Here is a 25,983-nt window from a genome sequence, read left to right on the forward strand (position 1 = left end):
TGCAGTGTAGTACTGGTGTAATAGACAATATCTAAATGAAACAAAGTCAAGATTCCAGAAACAGACCTACATATATATGGTGAAGTGGTTTTTGACACAAGTATTAAGGTATTCCAGTAGGGGAAAGATACATTTTTAAATAAATATTACTGGAACAATTGGATATCTGTATGGTTAAAAAAAACCTTGGACTCAAAATCATATACAAAATTTAGCTTAAATGAATTATAGACCTATATGTAAGATGAAGATATAAAATCACTTGAAGAAAACATGGAAAAAAAATTTTGTCATATTGACTTTGACAAAGTTTCTTAAGCAGGACATAAAAAAAGCATAATCCGTAAAAGAAAAGAAAAAAAAGACAAATAGACTTTTGTTCTTTTACAGACATGGTTTAGGAAACAAAATTGATTGCCGTACACTGAATAGAAGAAAATATTTGTAAATCATAAATTTAACAAAGGTCATGTATCCAAAAAATATAAAGAACAAATTTAATTCACTATCGAGAAAATAACATTTTTGACCTGGCACAGTGGCTCACGCCTGTAATCCTAGCACTTTGGGAGGCTGAGGTGGGCAGATCGCTTGAGGTCAGAAGTTTGAGACCAACCTGGGAAACATGTCAAAACTCCACCTTTACTAAAAATACAAAAATTAGCCAGGCGTGGTGGCAAGCACCTGTAGTCCCAGCTACTCAGGAGGCTGAGGCAGGAGAATCGCTTGAACCCAGGACGCGGAGGTTTCAGTGAGCCAAGATCATGCCACTGCACTCCAGCCTGGGTGACAACAAGACTCCATCTCAAAAAAAACAAAAAAAATTAATAGGTAAACGATTTTAAGAGGTACTGTACCTCTTAAAATACACTTTCTTTATATATGTTTTATATTTTACACATTTTCCTTAACAAAACAAAATAAGTCTATGGCCAATTATAATATGAAAAAGTGTTCTATGTCATTAACCATGAAGAAATTAAAATTAAAACTACAATGATATATTCACTAGAATTGCTGAAATCTAAGAAATGGAAAATACTAGGTTTGGACAAAGATGAAGCAACTGCATTTCTCATACATTGCTGATGGGGATGCAAAATGTTGCAGCCATTTTGAAAAAAATTGACAATTAAATATCGGCATTATATGCACTTTTCATCAGAAGTCCCACTCCTAGATGTTTGCCCAAGATAAATTAAAAAATAGATCTACAGAAAGACTTTGTACTAGTCAAAATTCCTCAGAAAAACAGAAGCAATAGGATATATGTGTGTATGTGTGCCTGTTTTATGTATACATATATACATACATACACACACATGCATATGTAATAAGAAATTGGCTGAGAAGCACCAAGACCTGCAGTTAGCAAGACAGAGACCCAGAAGAGCCAATGGTGTTGTATTAGATTGAGTCTGAAGTACCGAGAACCAGGAGCACCAAGATTTTAAATTCCATTTGGAAAGCCAGCAGGCTTGAGACCCAAGGATAACCAATGTTTCAGCCATGGTTTGAAAGCCAGAAAAGAGTAATGTTGCAGCTCAAGCAGTTAAGCAGGCAGTGTTCCCTCTTGTTCTCAGAAAGGTTGGCCTTTTTTTTTTTATTCTATTTAGGCCTTCAGTTGATGGGATGAGGACTCCCCCCACATTAGGGAGAGCAGTCTGCTTTACTGAGTCTACCATTCAAATGTTAATTTCACCCAGAAACACTCTCACAGACACACCCAGAATAATGTTTGACCAAGTAACTGGGCACCCGGTGGCCAAGTCAAGTTGACACATAAAATTAACCATAATAGGCTTATACACAAACTAGAAGGGGGGGAATTGTCCTAAAAGTGGTGATCGAATAAACAAATTGTGGTATATTTATACCATGGAACAAAACGACCAAAATAATGATATACACAAAAACATGAATGAATCTCAAAAACATGATGGTATGTTAGAAAGTGAAACATGAAAGACTGCATACTACACGATTCCATTTATATGAAATTCTAGAAAAAGCAAAACTATAGTGACAAAAAACTGATCAGTGGTTACCTGGGGTGGAGGATGAGAGGAGGAAATCTAATTCAGAGTCACTATGGAATTTTTGGGGTTTATTTAAAAGATCTATATCATGTTTGTGGGAATGGCTACACAAATACATACAATCACCAAAACTCATCAAACTATACATTTAATATGTGTTGGTTTTATTTTATGTAAATTATTTCTCAAAAGTTAGGAAAAATGATGTTAATTATAACATTGTTAACAAGAGTAAAATAGAATATTTTATAATAGAGAAATGACTAAAGTTATGGCAATTCAACTGAATAAAAAATGATGCCCTCTTGAAAATTATAGGATTGAAAATGCAATCAGAACTGTACATGGTTGGTAGACTATGCTTGTATGTATTTTTAAAATTTCACATTTCTCTAGAGACTGAAAAGAGAACATGGCTATTTTTAAATATTGTTTTAAGGAAACAAAACATGTATCTTAACAAAAGCAAAAATTGACAAATGGTATCTAATTAAAGAGCTTCTGCACAGCAAAAGAAACTACCAGAATGAACAGGCAACCTACAGAGTGGGAGAAAATCTTTGCAATCTATCCATCTGACAAAGGTCTAATATCCAGAATCTGCAAGGAATTCAAACACATTTACAAGAAAAAAACAAACAACCCCATTAAAAAGTGGGCAAAGGACAGGAATAGACACTTCTCAAAAGAACACATTCATGCAGCCAACAAACATATGAAAAAAAGCTCATCATCACTGATCATTAGAGAAATGTAAATCAAAACCACAATGAGATACCATCTCAAGTCAGTCAGAATGGCCATTATTAAAAAGTCAAGAAACAACAGATGCTGGTGAGGTTGTGGAGCAATAGGAACACTTTGACACTGTTGGTGGGAATGTAAATTTGTTCTACCATTGTGGAAGACAGTGTGGTGATTCCTCAAGGAGCTAAAACCAGAAATACAATTTGACCCAGCTATCCCATTACTGGGTTTATAGCCAAAGGAATATAAGTCATTCTATTGCAGAGATATATGCACACATATGTTAACTACAACACTATTCACAATAGCAAGGACATGGAATCAATGCAAATGCCCATCGATGAAAGGCTGGATAAAGAAAACGTGGCACATATACACTATGGAATATTATGCAGCCATAAAAAGGAAGGAGATCATGTCCTTTGCAGGGACATGGATGAAGCTGGAAGCCATTATCCTCTGTAAACTAATGCAGGAACAGAAAACAAAGCTCCACATGTTCTCACTTGTAAGTGGGAGCTGAACAATGAGAACATGCGGACACAGGGAGGAGAACAACACACACTGCAGCCTGTCGGGGAGTGGGGTAGGGGGAGAGAGTATTAGAAAGGATGGCTAATGCATGCTGGCCTTAATACCTAGGTGATGGGTTGATAGGTGTAGTAAACCACTATGACATACCTTTACCTATGTAACAAACATGCACATCCTGCACATGTCCACCAGAACTAAAAACAAAAAAGGAGTAAATGTAATCCTAAAGCAAAATAAAATACTTGGGTATCACAAGTTTTACAGCTCAGAAATACATATAGTCTCAGTTTCCCGTTTTTAAAATTGAATGACACATTTCCTATGGGAGCTGATGGTAAGGCTTGGAAAGCCAGTGATATAGACACAGCGGCACATTAAACTCTTATAAAAGCAAAGATTTTATAAATATGAGCAAGTTGTAAACATATAAAGAAAAGGTTGTTTGCGTTATTTCTGATTATTGTTGTTTCATTTTGTGACAAGATTTACCTTTGTGTTTTTCAATTGCTTTGTATTTTTCATGAGTTATCATAGTTAATGGGAAAATGTATCTGACACAAACTAATATTCAAGTACTTTTATTAGGCAAACTATTATTTGTAATGCCTTCACAGTTTTACATTTTAGTTAGATTCTTCCTGTGCCTAAATCATTCTCTGTTAATGACTTAGGCACTAGAGGCACATTAAAGCTTTTTAACCACTAAGTAATCACAGGTCTTTTAGGAAATTGCTGCCGCCATGCATAATTTGCTACCCATGCCACTCACCTGTGTCAGTAGCAATTAGAGATTTCCCCACTGATTCCACACCGTCCTGAAAGAGTTAATGGACCTCTGCAACAGTGCAACTTCCTAACAGGATAAAATAAATTGTTTCGGTGCAAGTCTAATCAGATTTCTTAATAAAGATAATAAGCTAACCAAGTCATTGGATTTTAGTTTGTCCAATACTGATGAAGGGAGAACATAACAGATTTAAGTTTAAGGTTATGCAATGTGTAGTTCAAACATATGTGACAATAATAATGTTAAAAGCTCTGAGAAAGAAAAGCAAAAATATTTATATCCATTCTGAAGAAAGGACTATCATTAATTTAGCATTAGTCATCTCTGAAAGTCTGATGTACTTGTAGCTAAAGTTATTGAAGCGGAAATGACCTGGGAGCATGAATACTTAGTTTTTATTATGACATAGCTTGACGCGGTGATACCCCCAAGCTCTTTTCCTGGGCCACTTTCTTTTGCATCAATAACTTCCCCTCATGCATTATTTATTTAGTTTTTATTTAACTGACACTTATTGTGCTATGTACTGTTCTGCGTTTTTGACAAGTATTAAAACATTACTCCTTATGATAACCCTATGAAGTGGGTATTACTGATTTCTGTTTTACAGATGAGAAAGCAGAGATCCTGAGGCATAAGTAACTTTCTCAAACTTGTAAGTCTGGATCCTGAATCTGTGCTCTTAACCATTGAGTTAAAGTGCCATGACGGTTTATTAGTTTTTCCAAATTCCACCACAGATTTCAAGAATAGATCTACTCTCAGTTCCCCCCCCCCGCCTTTTTTTTTTTGAGATGGAGTCTCGCTCTGTCACCCAGGCTGGAGTGCAGTGGCGAAATCTCAGCTCACTGCAAGCTCCGCCTCCTGGGTTCATGCCATTCTCCTGCCTCAGCCTCCTGCCACCAGCCCAGCTAATTTTTTGTATTTTTAGTAGAGACGAGGTTTTACCGTGTTAGCCAGGATGGTCTCGATCTCCTGACCTCGTGATTCACTCGCCTCGGCCTCCCAGGGATTACAGGCGTGAGCCACCGCGCCTGGCCTACTCTCAGTTACCTTTGACTTCCATTTCCACTCAAATATTATTTTCCCTACAAATTATTGTACACTATATCTTGTGAAGAGAAAAGTATTAGTGTCATAGTAAAACCATTTTAAGTCCCCAACACACGGATGAGAAGCTATTTTCTGAAAATTATGTCTGAACCCGGAACTACTTGCCTTTAACTAAAAATAATAATAATAATAATAAAAAATCCATGTGGTTTCTACTTTAAACATGTTTTATAAGGTGGCTGCAGGGTTCTTGCTCAAAAGACTGAGGTAATATGGCCTTAAACCTGGCAGAATCCAGGGCACTGACATTTGCAATTACTTCAAATTTTGGAAGAGTAAGGAAAATGGGGAGGCTAGAAAGACCTGTCAATATAGTCAATCTCAGAAAACATGATTTTCTCAAATATCTGTATTCTCGTTGCTATAACTTTTGCAATCACTGTAGTTTACAGCACCTTCTGTAATGTAATGTTGGCTGCCATAGAAGTACTCCACCAAAATAGAATGCCTCCTAAATCTTAGTGGTGTTAAAATGTAGTCATTTTATACAATGGGAATAAACATTTCTCTATTAAACTAAGCATATTTAGAGAAAAGTTTTTGAAGTTAAATAATGGTTGGGAAAGAAATTGCTAGGAATATTTTCTTTGCCTTATTATGATACACAAACAGGAAAAAGATGTTTTAGGTGCATTTTTAGAACAATCTCAAGTTAAAAACACACACACACACACACACACACACACAATGAATTACCATACATTTAGAATCTGGTTTGGTAAAATCAAGGGTTAACAGTAATTCTAACCACTTGATTTCTTAGACTGTTCTATCGTTTTAGGTGTTTAATGAATGAGAAGCAGAATTAGTGTTATTTGAGAAACCATTAAAAATCATTTTGCATTTTCCTCTCTTTTTTTCTATTATAAAATGATTCTGTTACTGCTAGCAGAGCCTGGAATAGGGGTTGGCAAAGCTGAAGATGTTTATCAGGAATAGCTAGGATAATTAAGATCAAGTGGATGACTTAACATTTCCTAACATGGAAAAACAGAAGAAATCTAAAGGAGAGTTGTACATGCTTCTACAACCACCATCTACCATTCTACCTGTATAAGGGTCATATTTCACCCTAAATTCTATTAAAATGGATGAACTTTTTCTTTTTTGATCAAATGATGATCTCTCTACTTGTATATTGGATCCTCTCAAGGCTTGCCTACTCAAGAACTTAATTTCTGATATTACCCTCTTTTCTCTTAATATCAGTGGCCAGCAAACTAAGGTGCACAACCCAACCCTGCCTTTCATCTGTTAGTAAATCAAGTTTCATTTGAACACAGCCATGCCCATTAATTTACATGTTACATATGGTTGCACTTATGATAGAGCTCATATGGCTGACAAAGTTTATAATATTTAATATCTGTCCCTTTAGAGAACATGTTTGCCAACTGATGTCCTACATCTTCCATTTTCTTTTCCCTTGGTTAGATAACTTCTGCCAGCAAATAAACATTGTGTATTGTTACTTTTAACATTAATACCTTTTTTACCCCAGTTATCTCCTTCAATTACTGCCCCATTACTCTGTTCCCCTTTACAGAAAATCTCCTCAAAAGGTTTGTGTATGTCCTAGATATTTCTGCCTCTTATTACCTATTTTTTTCTTGAATCTCCTGAAGAGTTTCTTTCAACGACTTCATACACACTGCTCTTTTAAGGTAATCAATAATGTACATTAATCCAATTTTACCAGCCAATTTTCAGTCCTCATCTTATTTCATTCATTAACAACATTTGGCAGTATTCTAATCCAATTTTCTTGAAGCATTTATTTGATTCTCCTCATACCTTCCAAGTCCATTATTTTATTCTCAGTCTTCTTTCCTTGTTTCTTCTTATTTTCCTGGCTCCTAAAGCTGTGAAATGTCTCATTTCAGTCCTCAGACTTTGTTCTTCTTTACATAAAATTATTCCCTTCATAGTTTAATCCAGTATAATTCACTCAGATGCCATACATTCTATACACTGGTGATTACCAAAATTCTCTTTCCAACTCAGACCTCTTCCTCAAATTCTGTACACCGGTCTGCCTCAGCATACCTACCTGGATCATAAATACGGATTTCACTGTTAATAAATTCAACACAGACTCCTTACACATATTTTCTGATGGGTCCACTTTACTGAGGCTCATGCCTTTGCTCAATCCCAAGTGAATACAGTCTATCTCTACAGAAACAGATAATTATCTATTTTAAAGCTTCCACTTGCAGTTTCTGCTTCCATTTTGGAGGAGTAAGCGCCTAACATATTGATCCTCCCACAAATATCAGCTATAAACATTAGACAAAAATAAACAAACTCAAATACCTGGGACTCTAGAAACTGTACAAATAAAAACATTTTTAGAAGGGACCAAGTGACCAGCACCGTGTGAATATCCTGTATTTTTACAGTTTTACCTGAGAGTAGCTGCAGTCACAGAGGCATGGAAGCAGCTAAAATGCTAATGGTAAACTAGAAATGTTTCTGGTAGTCAAGTGAACACAGAACCCTGGAAAGAAAATAATCAAGAGAAACTCTAAATTTTGTGTTTAAACTCACTTCAGGCTGGGCACGGTGGCTCATGCCTGTAATCCTAGCACTTTGGGAGGCCGAAGTGGGTGGATCACGAGGTCAGGAGATCGAGACCATCCTGGCTAACGTGGTAAAACCCCGTCTCTACTAAAAATACAAAAAAAAAAAAAAAAATTAGCTGGGCGTGGTGGTGTGCACCTGTAGTCCCAGCTACTTGGGAGGCTGAGGCAGAATGGTCACTTGAACTAGGAGGCGGAGCTTGCAGTGAGACGAGATTGCAGCACTGCACTCCAGCCTGGGCGACAGAGTGAGACTCAGTCTCAGAAAAACAAACAAACAAACAAACAAACAGAAAAAAACCTCACTTCAACCTGTGAAGCATGCATATGTAGGCAAAACTGGAAACAGCTTTGAACAACTGAAATTTGAGCCACTGACCCCTTCAGTTAGGATATTTTGCAGTTTGGGTCTAACTATTTTAACTACTTACTGGAAGAGAAACAAATTGCTACTGTTCAGAGCAATATAACAGAATTCAGAGTGTCTACAACATGAAATTCCTAGTGGCCATGATACAATTTGAAATTATCTGACACACAAAGAACCAGGAAACTTAGACTCCACTTCAAAGGAAAAGACAGTCAGCAGATGCCAATTCTGAGATGACTCAAATGACAACAATATGTTAATTGGGTTAAATACTCCAAAATAAAATAACACCAAAATCTGGTTCTTGGAAAATATCAACAAAATTCATGACCCCTAGCTATACTACTAATAAAAAATGAGAGAAAGAAAATACCAATATCTTGAAGGAAATAATGAATATTACTGCAGATCCTATATCTATTAAAAGGATAATAAAGGAACATCATGAACAACTTTATGCAAACCAATTCTAAAACCTAGATGAACAGACAAATCCCTTGAAAGATACAAGCTCCCAAAACTCCTTCAAGAAGAAATAAATAACCTGAGTAGTGCTAGATATATTAAAGCAACTGAATTCATAGTTAGCTATCTTCCCTCCAAAAGCCTCCATGTTTCTGGTGGCTTTTTTGTTGAAATCTAGTGAACATTTGGGAAATTATACCAACCTCAAACTCTTTCAGAAAATTCAACGGAGAGAACACTTTTCAACCCATTTTATGAGGCCAGCATTACTCTAATACTAAAATCACAAAATGATATTATTAAAAAAACTGCAGATCAGTATTCCTTTTTAATTATTTTCTTTATTCTTTATTCATTTAAATCAATTTTATTGTGTATATTTGAGGCTTAGAACATGTTGTGGGATACAAATAGTAAAGTGGTTACTATAGTGAAGCGAGTTAGCATATCCATCATCTCACATAGTTACTTTTGTGTGACAAGAGGCATATATATATATACACACATAAGCACTTTTAAACTGAAGAACAAAGCCAAATATACACACACACACACACATATATACACACACACACACACACACACACCCCTACAGATGTAGTGGAAAATTATTCACCCATAAAAAGGAAGAAAATTCTGCTATTTGTCCCAACATAGAAAGACCTGAAGGACATTATATTAAGTGAAATGAGCCAGACACAGAATGAAAAATATTGCGTGGTCTCACTTACATGTTGCATGGTCCAAATATTACTGAATCTAAGTCCACCATATATAAAATAATAATACACTCTGACTAAAGAGGGTTTATCTACAGAATTCCAGTTTTGTTTAATACTGAAGTAATCAGTTAATGTAATTAGCAAACCATATTAAGAGAACAAATGGAAAAATAATTGTCTTTTTTATTATTTTCAATTTTTATATTTTTAATTTTTGTGGGTACATAGTATGTGTATATTTTGTCATTTTACGAGATGCAGAAAAATCATTTTACAAAATCAGATAGCCATTCATGATAAAAATATTCATCAAACTAGTAATAGAAGACAACTTCCTCAATTTGATAATGAGCATCTACAAACAATGAAAATCCTACAGCTAACATCATACTTAATGGTGAAAGAGTAAATCTTTTCTTCTAAGGTCAGAAACAAGACAATGTCCCCTTTCAACACTTCTCTTAAACTTTGTGTTGGAGGCCCTAGCCATAGCAATGAAGGAAGGAAAAAAATGAAACTGATAAAAATGTTAAAGGAAGAAGTAAAACTATATACACATGCAGAGGAAATAATTGTTAAAATAGGAGAATGCTGAGGAATCTGCATATAAATTCTAGAAAAAATAGGTGACTTTATCATGGTCAGAGACTAGACTAATATACAAAAATGAAGAAAATATTAGTTTGTGTTTACAATAGTACCTGAAATCACCAAGTACTTATGATTAAATTTAACAAAAGACACGAAAGACAGAACAATTGAGACTAGAGAACACTGACAAACAGACTAGAGAATATTTAAATAAATTAAGAAAAATACTCTAATTCTGGACTGGATGACTAAAATAGATAATACACAAAGTTACCCCCAAATTTATTTATTCAACACAAAACCAACCAAAATTTCAGAAGTTTTAAAAATTTATAGAAATTGGAAAGTTGATTCTAGGATGTATATGGGAATTGAAAAGACCAAGAATGCCTGCCCAAAGTACTTTTAAACTGAGGAACAAAGTCAAAGGACTTACACTACTTGATTTGAAGAGTTACTCTAATGGTGCATTATAACATTGGGCTACAGGATAGGCACGTAGTCAATGAAACAGTACAATGTGCAGAAAATGGATAGAAAATCGATGGGAAAAGAATCTTCAACTACACTTGAAGAACTGAACATCTACGTGGAAAAAAACTGAGCATAGGCCCTTAATGCAAACCATATACAAAAATTAATTCAAAATACATTTCATAGAAATGTGAAAGCCAAAAATAAAAAAATCCTAGAAAAAGTAGGGCAAATTATTTGCAAAGATTTATTAGATAAGACACACAAAAAGCATAATCATAAAACGAAAAAAAAATTGGACACTTCCCACATTTAATCTTTTGCTTTTTGAAAGACATTGTTAAAATAAAATGAACATGCCAGCCACAGAAACAGTCTATGAACATGCCAGCCACAGAAACAGTCCACAGACAAGGACTGGTGAGGAGACAAGATTTAGGCCCCCATGATCTTTAACCCCTTTAGCCCATGGTGTTACTTCTGCGATTTTTATGTTACATGGCAAAAGAGACTTTGTAGATGGAATTAAGATTTGCTAATCAGCTGACAATAGAATAGAGTGGTTATTCTAGATTATCCAAGTAGGCCTAACGTAATCACACAAGCATTTAGGAGTGGAAAGGGAAGGAAGAAAAGTCAGTCAGAGAGATACAGTGTGAGAAGAACCCCATCACGGCTGCTAATATTTTATTGTTTATGGCGTAGTTTAAAATCAGCTGGTTCCTTGCCTTACTTTTCATGTAGACCTTGAATCAATCAACTGTAAAGAAGTTCAGTTTTTTATCTCTCTCTATGCACTAATCAACAAAATAAATTAATACAATGTTATACAAAAAGTGTTACAACATAATGCAAGGAAAATACAAACACAAATGAAAGTCCTTAAGGTCCAGTGAAGAGAACTAGCCCAGAATGTAATAGAGTGGAAAGGTACCAACTTAAGAAGCAGGTGGAACTGGCTGGGCGCGGTGGCTCATGCCTGTAATCCCAGCACTTTGGGAGGCCGAGGCGGGCGGATCACCTGAGGTCGGGAGTTCAAGACCAGCCTGACCAACATGGAGAAACCCCATCTCTACTAAAAAAATACCAAATTAGCCAGGCATGGTGGTGCATGCCTGTAATCCCAGCTACTTGGGAGGCTGAGGCAGGAGAATTGCTTGAACCTGGGAGGCTGAGGTTGTGGTGAGCTGAGATCACACCATTGCACTACTCCAGCCTGGACAACAAGAGCAAAACTCCGTAAAAAAAACAAACAAAAGAAGCAGCAGCAGCAGCAGGTGGAACCAGAACTATGAGAAACTCAACTGAGCTAGTGAAGAAAAGAAAATGAAATGAAACACTAGAGGCATTTTCCAGTAATGGAAGAGTAAATGGGTAGTAGAAAGAAATGCTACTTGAGATTGGGAATATTAAATAGCAGAGGATAGCAGTGTTTTGAGGAGAAGGGGAAGATACTCGTCCTCAATAGATCGGTAGGGGTTTCACCTGAAAAATCTTCTGTAGCAATGCCTTTGGCATCTACTAAAATCAATCTATGTAGGCTAAAACAAATGGGTAGACAATAGTACAAATATTCCTTAAAATATCCTTGAAAGAAGATTGCATATATGTAAGCAATTATAAAATCAGAGACAGTAGATATAGCTAAGATAATACAAGATTGAAAATGCCACCTTATGAGAGTCGAGTGTAGCACTGTGTGACAGAAAGGCGAAACTCCCATCCAAGAACTAACCAGGCATGACTCTGCTTAGCTTCTGATACCAGACACGTTCAGGGTGGTATGGGTATAGATGTCAATGATGGACTGGATAAACAGAAGGTGGTATATATACACCATAGAATACTATGAGCCATTAAGAAGAATGAAATCATGTCCTTTGCAGCAACATAGATGCAGCTGGAGGCCATTATCCTAAGCAAATTAATGCAGGAAACAATACCACATGTTCTCACTTATAAGTGAGAGCTAAGCACTGAGCACATATGGACATAAAGATGGGAACAATAGACACTGGTAGCTATTAGAGGGGGAAGGGAGGCAAGGGTTGAAAAAGTAACTGTTGGGTACTATGCTCAGTGCATGAGTGATGGGAATCAATTGTACCCCAAACCTCAGCATCACTCAATGTATCCAGGTAACAAAACTTCACATGTACACCACAAAACTAAAATAAAAGTTGAACATTTTAAATAAAGTAAAATAAGAAATGTGAAACTCACAGAGAAAACACATACTAAAAGATTTTGAAATTGGTGGATAGGAAAGAAAAGCACCTCAAATAAGATGCCATTTTTATTTATCATAACTTCCATAATCACAAAATTCTACTTTGTCAAAAAAGCAACGGTATTTCCAATAACGCTCTCAGTAACTAATGTATCTATAGTTTTATTTTCCCTCCAGATATTATAACCCCCTAGTGCAAATATTAACATATTATGGGAACAAAAAGCCCAATTTAATCCTAAACTCATAGACCATGGATTCCAAGCAACAGTAATAGGCTGATTAGCATCCTAGTGAAATGAAAGCCAAGATGATTTCCATATATGCTCCTTTCCCTAGGTAATACCGAGTCTTCATTCTGGATTGCAACACTCAGTTCTGGTTTACAGAACTATAATTTGGCTTCAAATTACTTTTTTGGTATTTTTCCATCATTATATTTGAAATTTTTCAAACATATAGAAATGCCTTATCCATATAATTGCCACCTAAATTTTATGATTGTTAACATTTTGCTGTTTGATTCATCACATATCTGTGCCTCTAGCCATCTACCCATTTATCCAATTATCAATCCATAACATATTTGATCAATTTCAAAGTCAGTTTCAGATATCAGGAAACTGCATCCCTAAAAACTACAACATGCACATTATTTATTTTTAAACAGGCTGACTGAGTTATTAACATTCAATAAAAATCATCCATTGAAAGTATACAAATCAATAGTTTTCAGTATATTCACAGAGCTGTGCAGCCATCACCACAACCTAATTTTAGGACATTTTCCCCACCCCAGAAAGAAACCCCATGCTCATTGGTAGTCACTTCTCATTTTCCCCCATTCACCTAGCCTTAGGCAACCACTTTCTGGCTCTACTCACTTGCCTATTCTAAACATTTTATGTAAATGGAATAATACAATATGTGGTCTTCCGTGACTGGCTTATTTCATTAGCATAATGTTTTCAAGGTCCATTCATATCGTAGCATGTATCAGCACTTCATTCCCTATTTTTGCTGAATAGCATTCCATTTTATGATATACCACATCTTATTTATCCATTCATCAGTTGATGGATATTTGGGTTGTTTCCACATTTTGGATATTATGAGTAATGTTGCTATAAACATTCATGTACAGGTTTTTGTGTTGGCATATGTTTCCATTTTTCTTGGATACATAAATAAGAGTGGAATTGCTGGGTCATATGGAACTCTATGTTTAACTTTTTGAGGAACTGCCAAACTGTTTTCCAAAGCAGCTGTACCACTTCACAATCCCATCAGCAATGTATGAGGGTTCCAATTTCTCCACGTCCTTGCCAACACTTTTTATTGTGCCTTTTTAAATTTATAGCCATCCTAGTGGGTGTGAAGTAGCATCTCATTGTAGTTTGATTTGCATTTCCTTAATGACTAATGATGTTGAGCATCTTTTCATGTGTCTATTGCCTATTTATGTATCTTCTATGGAGAAATGTCTATTTAATTCCCTTTCCCAGTTTTTAGTTGGTCCATCTTTAGAGGAAGAATCAATAATGTTAAAATAGTCACATTGCCCCAAACAATTTACAGATTCAATGCTATTCCTATCAAACTACCAATGAAATTCTTCACAAAATTAGAAAAAATTATTTTAAAATTCCTATGGAATCAAAAAAGGAGGCCAAATAGCCCAGGCAATACTATGCCAATAATAATAATAATAATAATAAAGAAACTGGAGGCATCACGTTATCCAACTTCAAACTATACTACTGGGATACAGTAACCAAAACAGTGTGACACTGGTACAAAAAACAGGCACATAGACCAATGGAACAGGATAGAGAGCCAAGAAATAAGGCTGCACACCTACAAGCACATGGTCTTCGACAAAGCTGACAAAAACAAGCAATAGGGAAAGGAGGGCCACCTATTCAATAAATGGGGCTGGGATAACTGGCTAGCCATGTACAGAAGATTGAATCTGAACTCCTTCCTTATACCACATACAAAAAATCAACTCAAGATGGATTAGAGACTTAAATGTAAAACCTAAAATTATGAAAACTCTGGAAAATAACCTAGGCAATACCTTTCTGGACATAGAAACTAGCAAATATTTCATGACAAAGATGCCAAAAACAATTCCTACAAAAACAAAAATTGACAAATAGGATCTAATTAAACTAAAGGACTTCTGCACAGCAAAATAAACTATCAACAGAGTAAACAGGCAACCTACAGAATGGGAGAAAATATTTGCAAACTATGCATTTGATAAAAGTCAACTATCCAACATCTATAAGGGGCTTAAGCAAATTTACAAGAAAAAACAACCAACCCCATTAAAAAGTGGGCAAAGGACATGAACTCACTTTTCAAAAGAAGACACTCATGCAGCCAACAAGCATATGAAAAAAAGCTCAGCATCACTGATCATTAAAGAAATACAAATCAAAACCACAATAAGACACAAGTTTGCATTCAGTAGGATGGCTATAGTGAAAAAGAATGACAATAATAAGTGTTTACAGGGATGTGCAAAAACTGAAACCTTCATATTTTGCTTATGGAAATGTAAAATGGTCCAGTCACTTTGGAAAACAGTTCTTCAAAAAGCTAGTCATGGAGTTACCATATGATCCTATAATTTTACTCCTAGTTATATACCTAAGAAATGAAACATATCTCTACAAAAAAACTTGTATAGAAATGTTCATTGCAGCACTATTCACAATAGCAAAGACATGGTATCAACCTAAATGTCCATAAATGGTAGACTGGATAAAGAAAATGTGGTATATATACACCATGGAATAGTATGCAGCCATAAAAAAGAATGAGATAATGTCCTTTGCAGGAACATGGAGGAAGCTGGAGGCCATTTTCTTTTGAAAACTAACACAGGCACATAAAAACAAATATTGTATGCTATCATTTATAAATGGGAGCTAAAATGATGAGAACACATGAACACTAGGTAGGGAAGAACAGACAATAGGGCTGTTCTTTTGTCTGTTGGGGACAAAAGAACAGACAAAAGACATGGAGGGGAAGAGGAGGGAGAGGATCAGAAAAAATTCTTATCGGGTACCATGCTTATTACCTGGGTGACAATCTGTACACCAAATTTTTGTGACATGCAGTTTCCCTATATAACAAACATGCATATCTACCCCTGAATCTGAAATAAAAATTTTTGAAAATTTCATGTCTTAATTTTTAAAATTTATTTTATTGCATATTGTTAAGGTGTTTAACATGATGTGTTGCTATACACATACATAATGAAATCATTACTACAAACTAACAAATTAACACATTCATCATCTTCCATAGTCACTTTTCTTAGGTAAGAGCACCTAAAATCTACTTTCTTAGTAATTTTTCAGTATACAATAAAATACTCTTAACTATAATCCTTATGCTGTACATTAAATCTCCAGACTTATTTATCCTACATAAAGGATTGTACCCTTAGACATGCTTCTTCCCATTTCCTCCCCCTCTTCATACCTGGCAACCACAATTCTCTAATTCTATTTATTTGACTTTTTAACAAAATTCCACATCTAAGTGAGATAATACAGTATGTTTCTTTCTGTGTATGGCATATTTTATTTAGCATAATATTCTCCAGGCTCACTCATGTTGTCACAAATGGTAGTATCTCCTTTATAAGGCTGAATAATATTCCATTTTTTTTGTGTGTGTGTGTATCTATATCTATATCTATATATATATATATATATATGTACTGCAGCACTATTCACAATAACCAAGATATGGTAACAGCCTAAGTGTCCATCAATTGATGATGTGTATCTTGATTTATACATATATATACACACACGCAATGTTATCTTTACATTATGGAGTCATAAGAGTTCTTTATGTATGCTGATCCAAGTCCCTTATCACTATATGATTTGCTAATATTTTCTCTCATTGTGCAAATTTTCTTTTCACTTCCTTTATGGTAATCTTTGAGTGCAAATATTTTTAATTTTGATGAAGTTTAATTTATTTTTCATTTATTGCTTAGATATATACTTTTGGTGTCATATCTAAGAAAACATTGCCTATTTTTCTAAATACAATACAAATAAATACAAATATTTATTCCTATGTTTTCTTTTAAGGCTCTCATTGTTTTAACTGTTACATTTATGTGTATGATGCATTTTGAGTTATTTTTGTGTGCATGCATGGTGTGAGTTCAGGGTCTAACTTTTTCTTTTGCATATGGATATCCAGTTGTCCCAGCACCATCTGTTGAAAATCATTATTTCTCTATTGAATTGTCATGGCGCTCTTTTCAAAAATCAGTTGACCATGATTGATTTTCAAAAATCAATTGACCAATTCAAAAATAAATTGACCATAAAGTAAGGGTTTATTTCTGAGCTCTCAATTTTATTCAATTAATCATCATGTCTAACCTTATGCCAGAACTTTACTGTCTTAGGTACTTTAGCATTGCAGTAAGTTTTGAAATGGGGAAATAGTGTCCTTTGTCTTTGTTCTTCTTTATCAAGATTGTTTGGGGTATTCTGAGTCCCCTACATTTCCATATAAATTTAGGATCGGCTTGCCAATATCTGCAAAAACGCCAGCTGCGATTTTGATAGAGGTTGTAGATTAATTGGTAAATATTGCTATCTTAAGAATATTAAATCTTTCAGTCTGTCAACATGGGATGTGTTTTCATTTATTTAAATCTTTCATTTCTGTCAAACTGTTTTGCAATATTCTGTGTACAATTCTTATACTTCTTTTGTTAAATTTATTCCTAAGAATTATGTGATTTTGATTTATTGTAAATGTCTTTTCTTAATTACATTTTCAGATTGTTCATTGTTATTATATAAGAATACAATTGATATTTGTGTATCGGTTTTGTATCCTTCAACCTTGCTGAACTTGTCTATTAGTTCCTATAGTTTTCGAGTGGATTCCTTAGGTTTCCTGTACACAAGGTCAGGTCATCTGAAAATAGAGTTTTACTTCCTTTTTAATATGAATTATTTTTATTTATTTTTCTTGCCTAATTTCCCTGGCTAGAACTTCCAATATAGTGTTTAAGTGTCAAGAGCAGACATTCTTGTCTTGTTCCTTATCTTAGGGAGAAAGCATTTAGTTTTTGACCATTAAATGTGATGTTAGTTATGGATTTTTATTAGATAACTTTTATTAATTTGAGGCAGTTATCTTTCATTACTAGCTTGTTAAGATGCTTTATCATGAAATGTTGAATTTTGTGAAATGTTTCTTCTGTATCTATTAAGATGATTATGTGCTTTTTGCCATTTTTACCTATTAATATGATATATGAAATCAATTGCTTCTTAGATGATAAACCAAACTTGCATTCTCGGGACAAAACTTATTCACTGATGATGTGAAATTATTTTCGTATGCTCTATATTCAGTTGTCTAGTATTTTTTGAGGATTTTGGATCTATATTCATAAGGAATATGGCTTGTAGGGTTTTTTGTTGTTGTTGGTATCTTTGTCTGGTATTTCTATCAGGGTAATACTGGACTCAAAGAATGACTTGGGATCTGCTCCATCTTCTATTTTTTTCAAAGAATTTGTGAGGGAATTGGTATTAATCTTCTTTCATTGTTTGGGAGAATTTATAGTGGGGTCTCTGGACCTGGGAATGTTTTGTGTATTAGTGGCAGAGGAGTTACTTACTAATTCAATCTCTTTTTATGTCTACTCAGCTTTTCTATTTCTACTTGAGTCAGTTTCAGTCATTTATTGAAAGCTGTCTATTTCATGAAAGTCATCTAATTTGTGGCATGCACCCTTATTCACATTATTTTCTTAAAATTATTTTCTCGTATCTAAGGTCAGTAGTGGTATATTCTCTTTCATTCCAGATATTAATAGAAGAAAAGTCTTCTCTTTTCTTGATAAATGTAGCTAAAAGTTTGTCCATTTCTTTTTATCATTTCAAAGCACCAACTTTTGGTTTCATTGATTTTCTTTGCTTTTTTTCCTCTCTAATCTCTGCTTCATTTATGTTCACTCCAATCTTTATTATTTTGAGCCTTTTGCTTTATTTGGATTTAGTTTGCTCTTATTTTTCTAGATTCTCAATGTGGAAGTTTATGTTACTGATTTGAGAGTTTCTTCTTATTTAATAAAGGCATTGCAGCTATAAATTAAGCACTACTTATAGCTGTTCTTTGGACATAAGTTTTGGTATGTTTTTCCTTTTTTTTTTTTTTTACCTAAAAGTGTTTTCTAATTTCCCTTGTAATTTGTCCTTTAACTCATTGGTTATTTAGAAGTATATTGCTTAATTTCCACTTATTTATTGATTTCTCATATTTCATTCTGTAATTTATATCTAGTTTCTTTTTTAGTAAGAGATCATATATTTTATTGATTTCAGTCCTTTCACGTTTATTGAGGCTTGTTTTATAGACTGGCATATGTTTTATCCTTCAGTGTGTGCTTGAGAAGAATGTATTCTGCTTTTGTTGGGTGGAGTGTTCTCCATGTCTGTTAGGTCTAGTCACTTTATAGTATTCTAAAGTCTTATATATTCCTGTTCTTCTAACTTGTTCTATCCATTATCAAATTGTTTGGATTACCTTTCTCTCTAAAATTTGTAGCACTGGATACAATGCCATGATAATGTTCCCTGTTCCTTTACTTTAATCCATTGTTTCTTTGACTCTTTAAAAATTAAAGCACGTTAGGATCTTGGTGTTGAATTAATAAAAACACTGCCCTGAATTATATTCATCCCAGTAAGAAACATCCCATAATGAAGCTTCTAAATGAATTTTAGTTTGGAACTATCATGAAGAAGCCTCCTGAATGAGATTTTTGCAGGATGAGAGATTGGGAATATAAATTATGGATTTTAATTTCTTTGGATCTTTAACTCATGAGAGGAAGGTGATTTTATTCGTGGGGTTTATTCAGGACTTTAACTTACAAGGAAGTTTAATCTGTGAACTCTAATTTCTTCCCAGGAATTTTATATGGGAGTGATATGATTTTTATTTAAGTTTAGAGTGGCTTTATATTGGCATTTTATTATTAGAGTATTTTAATTGTGTCATTTTATTCTGTTGCAGAACGTTTGGCAATATGGCTAGAAATAATGTACAGTGAAAAAAGAAAAATAGTGAGTGAATATTGGTCTTGGCTACAAAGTAGACTTAGAACATAATAAATGTAATATTCAGTTCCACTTCAGGGGTTTCAGGTGGAAAAATTCATATTTCCCAGTAATTCTCCTGGAAGGATAACCAAAGAAGCAGTGAGCACCATCCAAGAAAGAGTCTCATAAAGGTGAGAAAAGAAAGGTCCTGAGAGATAATCAATCAACTCTAATAGGAGAATGAAAAACTGTTGCTTGGTCAATGGTTTTCATCAATGGTAAATAATGCAAAGAGAAAAAAATATTAAGGGGAAAGGTTCTTCCCACTCCTTATATATCCTTTCCCCTCCTATGAGGATGGATTTTTTTTCCTTAACACTTATGACCCATCTCCAGATGTGTTAATACTCCTCAACACATAAAATGCTTTAATGATCGTTCCTCCTTTTTCAGTTAGTTTCATGTATCCTGTCAAAGTTACAGCACTCAGGAGAACTGGTCCCTTCTCCAATTTAGGAGTGAAAGGCAAAGATCTAGATACATTGGTCTGAAGACACAATCTTTCATTGGATGGGTTGATCCAAGGTTTAGACTAGGGGCCAGGAAACTATCAGTCCATTTTGGCTCTTATGATAGGCTACATGCTCCAGCCTAGATTTTATCAGTATAAAATAAATATAGGTAATATTTTGGCCCTGTGTTTTCTCCCTTCCCCTTCCCCTTCCCTTCCCTTCCCTTCCCTCCCTCTTCCCTCCTCTCTCCTCCCTTCTTCCCTTCCCTTCCCTTCCTTTCCCTTCCCTCCCTCCTCCCCCATCCCCTCCCTTCCCCTCCCCTCCCCTCCCCTTCCCTTCCCTTCCATTCTCTTCCCTTCCCGCCTTTCCTTTCCTTTCCTTCTCTCTCTTTCTTTTTTTTTTGGACAATCTGTCACCCAGGTTGGAGTGCAGTGATACAATCATAGCTCATCTTGATGTCAAACTCCTAGGCTTAAGCCATCCTTCTCCCTCAGCCTCCCAAGTAGCTATGACTACAGGTGCACACCACCATGCCCAGCTATTTCTTTTGTTTTATTTTTATTTTTGTAGAGATGGAATCTCCCTATGTTGCCCAGGCTGGTCTCCATCTTCTGGCCTCAAGCAATCCTTCTGACTTGGCCTCCCAAACAGTGGGATTACAGGTGTGAGCCATACACCCTGCCTATATTTTGGCAGTTATCTGCTTAACCTTTTCATTTATTTCCCGGTGGTCTCAGAACCTGAGCATGGAAGCAGGTGCTATTTAATGGATTGCCTTAACACTTCAGAAACCCACTACTTTGATGCTACCACTTGGCTTGAGACATCATCGTCTCTGGCCTGTGTAATTGCAATAACCTCACAATCAGTTGTTCTCTATCCATATTTGCTCCTCTATAGACCCACTTTTTGCCATATAAACCAAGTCATGTCAATCTGTCAATGCTCAAAACTTTACAGAGATTTATCTTTCTTAGAGTGATAGTCATATTCCTTAAAAATGTCTATAAGGCCTTTTCTCTCTCCTAAGTCATCTCTTGCTTTTCCCTCCCTTGCTGACTATATTATGCTCACTTTAATATCATTGTTATACTTTGAATGAGACAACAATATTTCTACCTAAGGGCATTTAACCTTTCTGTGCTGTCTTCCTGGAACATTATTTTTCTGCAAATATCCACATGGTCCCTTACATCCATGAATTCTTTTCTAAATTAGCCCCTTAACATGGAAGGCTTTTATAAAGACACTATAAAGTATAACATCATTTTCCATCCCCAGCACTATCTTTACACTGAGTCACATTTTTTCAAAACATTTCTTGCTTTGCTTATTAGCTATTTATTTATTAGTTTTCTGCCAATTTTTGTTACAATATAATCATCATGGCTTTTTTGTTTGGTACTTTTGGCCTAGTCCCTAGACCACAGCCTGAGATTCCATGACTTCTCAACGAATATTTGGGCAATGAAAACCCTTTTGATAGATACTGTGCTGAGAAAAAGGTTTTAATTAGAAAAAGGACATTTAAAATAGTCAAAAGAATAAATGTAGAATATTTTGCATAGTGTCTGCCCCACAGTAGTAGCAGGTTCTCAGAAAGCATTAGTTCCAACTTTCTCTGCATCATTCAATTGTTTCATACATTTGAGAGTTTGAGATTTCCTACACATAAAGCAGAAAGAAGTCATTTTTTAAAAGAAAAGGTCAGATGGTGTACAGTTAAGATTCATTCAACAGCAAGTGACCAAATACGCAAATAATAGTGGCTTAACTACTACAAGCATATTTTTTTTAAGAAAAAGTTTAAAGTAGATGATTAGTCCAAGGCTCAGGGGCCCAAGTCATTATCTCTGTAAATCTCTTGATGAAATGGTAGCAACATGACCATAGCAAATATAACATCTTCACACTGAAATGTCTCTAACTGGAAAGAAAGCAATTGTCAAAAAATGAAGGTCCTCTCATGTGTCCTCTCCATTTGTATGAAGGAGATTCAGTCCTACAAGCTCCCTGGCAGTCAAACCCCCATATGCCAAAGGCAAGAGACACTGGTGTCTTGGCCCAGTAGGCTCAGGAAGTGACTATCTTTTTGGCCTCTATGCTGGGAGACAAATCAAGACAGAAAAGGGATGCAACAGTTGTTGCATCAACAAACAATAGTGCCTGCCAAATTAATAACACATATAAATAAAACAAAACCTTTGTTTGCATTTCATGCCCCAATATTAAAGAAAATTTATCAAATAAGGAAAAAAAATCAAGATAAACATCATACAAACATTTTCTTGAATTTAAATCATTATGTGAATAGAATTCCTTTTTTCCCGCCATACACACTGGGAAAAATGTATCCTGCATAAATGACAAGGAAATTGTAAGGATAAAATCAAATAGTTAACAAAAAATAATTTTAAATTCATAAAGATTCAACTATAAGGTTTTTGAACTCTTTTGCTCCTGAATGCCAAGAGTTCTTATATATACATATACTTATGACGATTGTATGATTCTTACATATTTATGCTAATATCATTGTTCTTTCATTCTTTTTCTTTCTCTCTTTCTTCTTCCCTTTCCTTCATTTACTTTGTTTCCTTAATTGTATTAAAAATAATATTCTCCCTCATTGCCTAGTGGATAGTCTGATTATAAAGAGGTATTCATTGACTAATTAGACAATGATTCATTCTAGTCTACAAAGTAGCTAGCTTATCTAGAGACAGTCTATTTTCAAAGTTTTAAGAGTCTCTTTGCTAGACATTAAACATTAAGGGAAATAGGTAATATTTAATTGCGTAAGTAAAAAAATAAATACAAAGAGTAGAATAATTGACAAACTAAGTAAAATTTATCTATTTTGTTGGGTTTCTGTTGAATTGCTTTGTAGAGTTCCTGAAAAATATTACAATCCTCCAATTCTGCACATTTTAATATATAAATTTAACAGAACACAAAGAACACTTACTGAAAGGTGTACAGAATATGTGTGTTTCTAATTTTATCACACATTATTGGACATCATTCTCATTTCCCCAATTCCCAAAGCTATTAGGAAACATAAACAACTTTATGTAAAGACTATACATATCACGGCATCTGGTTTGAGGGAGAGGATTATATGAATGTTGAAAAATACTATAAAATAGAAATATTGAATTGACATAAGTAGATTTGCTTTAAGATTTGATAACTCAACTGTAGCACATTTTTATCACCTCTATAAAGTTCTTTCTAAGCCTTTCCCTGTCAATCATACTAGTGAAAAACCATGACCTCTGTTTACTTTGCGGAAAATTTTTACCTGAAAAGAAGTGCCCTTCTGCTTTTACCCAAGTACCAGGGGTTAGGTCAGGTTAAAAGAATATTGTATACATTTTTTACAGAAAATATGTTAAAACTCTTCATGGCACATGCAGTAGTGCCCTCTTCAGCCCCTTCTGACCTGATAAAATGATAATGCCAGACTGAGCTTCCCCATTTAGTTGTATAAATAACCTTTTGGGGATATTATTCTACAATAAAAAAAATCTGCTGCTTTAAAGGACACGAGGGTTTCCAACTTCCCTCTAAGTGTCTTCACTGCCATTGTGTTTTTTTGTCTAAGCTGCCCTATGGAGTCTATTTAAAGAGGGATTCAAGAATCAAACCCACTGACAATCTTTCAGAAGGATTTGCTATTGCACTTGACAGGAAGTGACTTGTCAATCATCTGAAGATCTTTTGCTTGAAAAACTAATATTTTGGAGGAAAAATAAAGCAAATCTTGAGGGTCATTTACTCACAACTTGTTCATGTTTACATGCCTTAAATTATTCCTTATGCTAAAGGAATATCTGTATACAGATTTTGGAAAACTATGACTATTTATTAAATAGCAAATATGAGGACTAGGTATCATAAAATTATGGAATTAAAACAAAGTGAATTGTGCAGGTATCCAATCTAAAAGCTCATTTCTCTCATTTTATTGAAAACACAGCTGAACAAGGTGTATCATATTGTTCAAGAAACCACAGAGTCAGGCTTGGCTGTATTCTTTCTAGCATGCCATCCAATGCCTTCCATTTCAATTTTCTTTTTTTTCTTTTCTTTTCTTTTTTTTCTTTTTTAGACGGGGTCTCACTCTATCCCTCAGGCGGGAGTGCAGTGGCACGATCTCGGCTCAGCGCAACCTCTGCCTCCCAGGTTCAAGCGATTATCCTACCTCAGCCTCCCGAGTAGCTGGGATTACAGGTGCGTGCCACAAACCTGGCTAATTTTTGTATTTTCTTTTAGTACAGATGGGATTTCGCTATGTTGACCAGGCTTGTCTCAAACTCCTGATTTCAAGTGGTCTGTCCACCTCGGCCTCCCAAAAGTGCTGGGATTACAGATGTGAGCCACCACGCCTAGCTCCATTTAAATTTTTGACAGTAATATTAATCTACTTATATTGAATTATAAAAGTTTACATTTACATGTGAATTCAAATGTAAATGTTAAAATGTAATATTTGAAATTTGAAAAATACTTCCTGGTACACTGCTGAAGATAAACTGGAGAGATTCTATTATAAATTCATATCTATAGGCATTAAAATATCTATATTAATCAGGACACACATGTTAATTTCTTAATTATAAAGTTATTATATTTATAATGGTTATTCACTATGATGCTATTTTATGCCAGGCACTATGCTAGCCTGTAAACATTTTATGTTGAGAAGTAGGTATTGTTATACACACATTTTAGATGAGGACATTGAGAATCAAAAAGGTAAAGGACTTGTCAAAGATACCTATGTAATGAGTGACAGAGGACTGATTCCATTTCAAATCTGCCTGATTTCAAATTCCAAGCTCTTAACCATTTTGATAACTCCAAAATGCCATTCTGCGGCCCATTCAAATAGTGAATAAGAACTTATTTCATTTCTGGTTTAGTTTAAAACTTGTTCATATACTTTTGTTTTCTATTGGCAAGTAAAATTGCTCTGCATAAATTCTTATATATTACTATAAACACAACTTGCAAAAATAATAGTAACCTTCATAAAAGGTCACCTTTTAGCATTCTCTTAACAGAACACAGAATGGTATACCAAGGAAGAATCTTATACTTTATGAAGTAAACATCCAGTAATTTTCATAAGTGGAAACTGAGGCCTATTACTGTGAAGGGTCATGAAGCCAATTAAGTTTTAGGAGGGTGCCAGCTCACAGAGAGGGCCAGATCTGAAAACCAAATCTCCAAACTGTTCTGTCTGCTCTGTGTGCTGCACAAACTGATGTGGTTGAGGTAGAAAAGAAGGAAGAAAAGAGCAATTTAAAACCCATTATGTAAGCAGAATTCAGCTCTACGAGGTGGTCCTTCTTGAATAAAAATATCCTACAGTGTAGCTGGAGTGTCATTATACAAGGCATGTTTACATTTCAAGTGCAGTCATGTTTCTATTGTCATTATAATGAGAGACAAGAATGGCATGCGATGCTTAAAACCTCATAGATATGTGACAAGAATAATGCATATGAGTAATTGATATCCTTGGATACCTGAAAGTTTTCTATGAATATTATTTTAAAATTTAAGTTTGTTTTCCCTTATTAATAGAATTACCAATGCACAAAAAAGAAAAATATGATCTTAAGTCTTTAATTAGGTAGACAAAAAGAGAATCTTTTCAAATAATTGAACTTTCACTGTTAACTTGGCAGTAG

General features: G+C 34.8%; 1 protein-coding gene across 3 annotated transcripts in view; it reads right to left on the reverse strand.

Annotated features, from left to right (window-relative positions):
* The window catches only part of DCAF8L2 (DDB1 and CUL4 associated factor 8-like 2), a 162,375-nt gene that overhangs the window by 28,669 nt on the left and 107,723 nt on the right, over window positions 1-25,983 (reverse strand). For 2 of the 3 annotated variants that reach the window (XM_011970236.1, XM_011970237.1), the window contains 2 exons: window positions 7,629-7,720; window positions 4,090-4,173 (listed from right to left, as the gene is read on the reverse strand). The gene's annotated coding sequence lies outside the window, so the exon portion shown is untranslated. The remainder of the gene's footprint in view (window positions 1-4,089; window positions 4,174-7,628; window positions 7,721-25,983) is intronic. The other variant, XM_011970238.1, reaches the window with a different exon arrangement.

This window comes from Mandrillus leucophaeus, unplaced genomic scaffold (assembly GCF_000951045.1).
Source record: "Mandrillus leucophaeus isolate KB7577 unplaced genomic scaffold, Mleu.le_1.0 Scaffold937, whole genome shotgun sequence".
Classification (NCBI taxonomy): Eukaryota; Metazoa; Chordata; class Mammalia; order Primates; family Cercopithecidae; genus Mandrillus; species Mandrillus leucophaeus.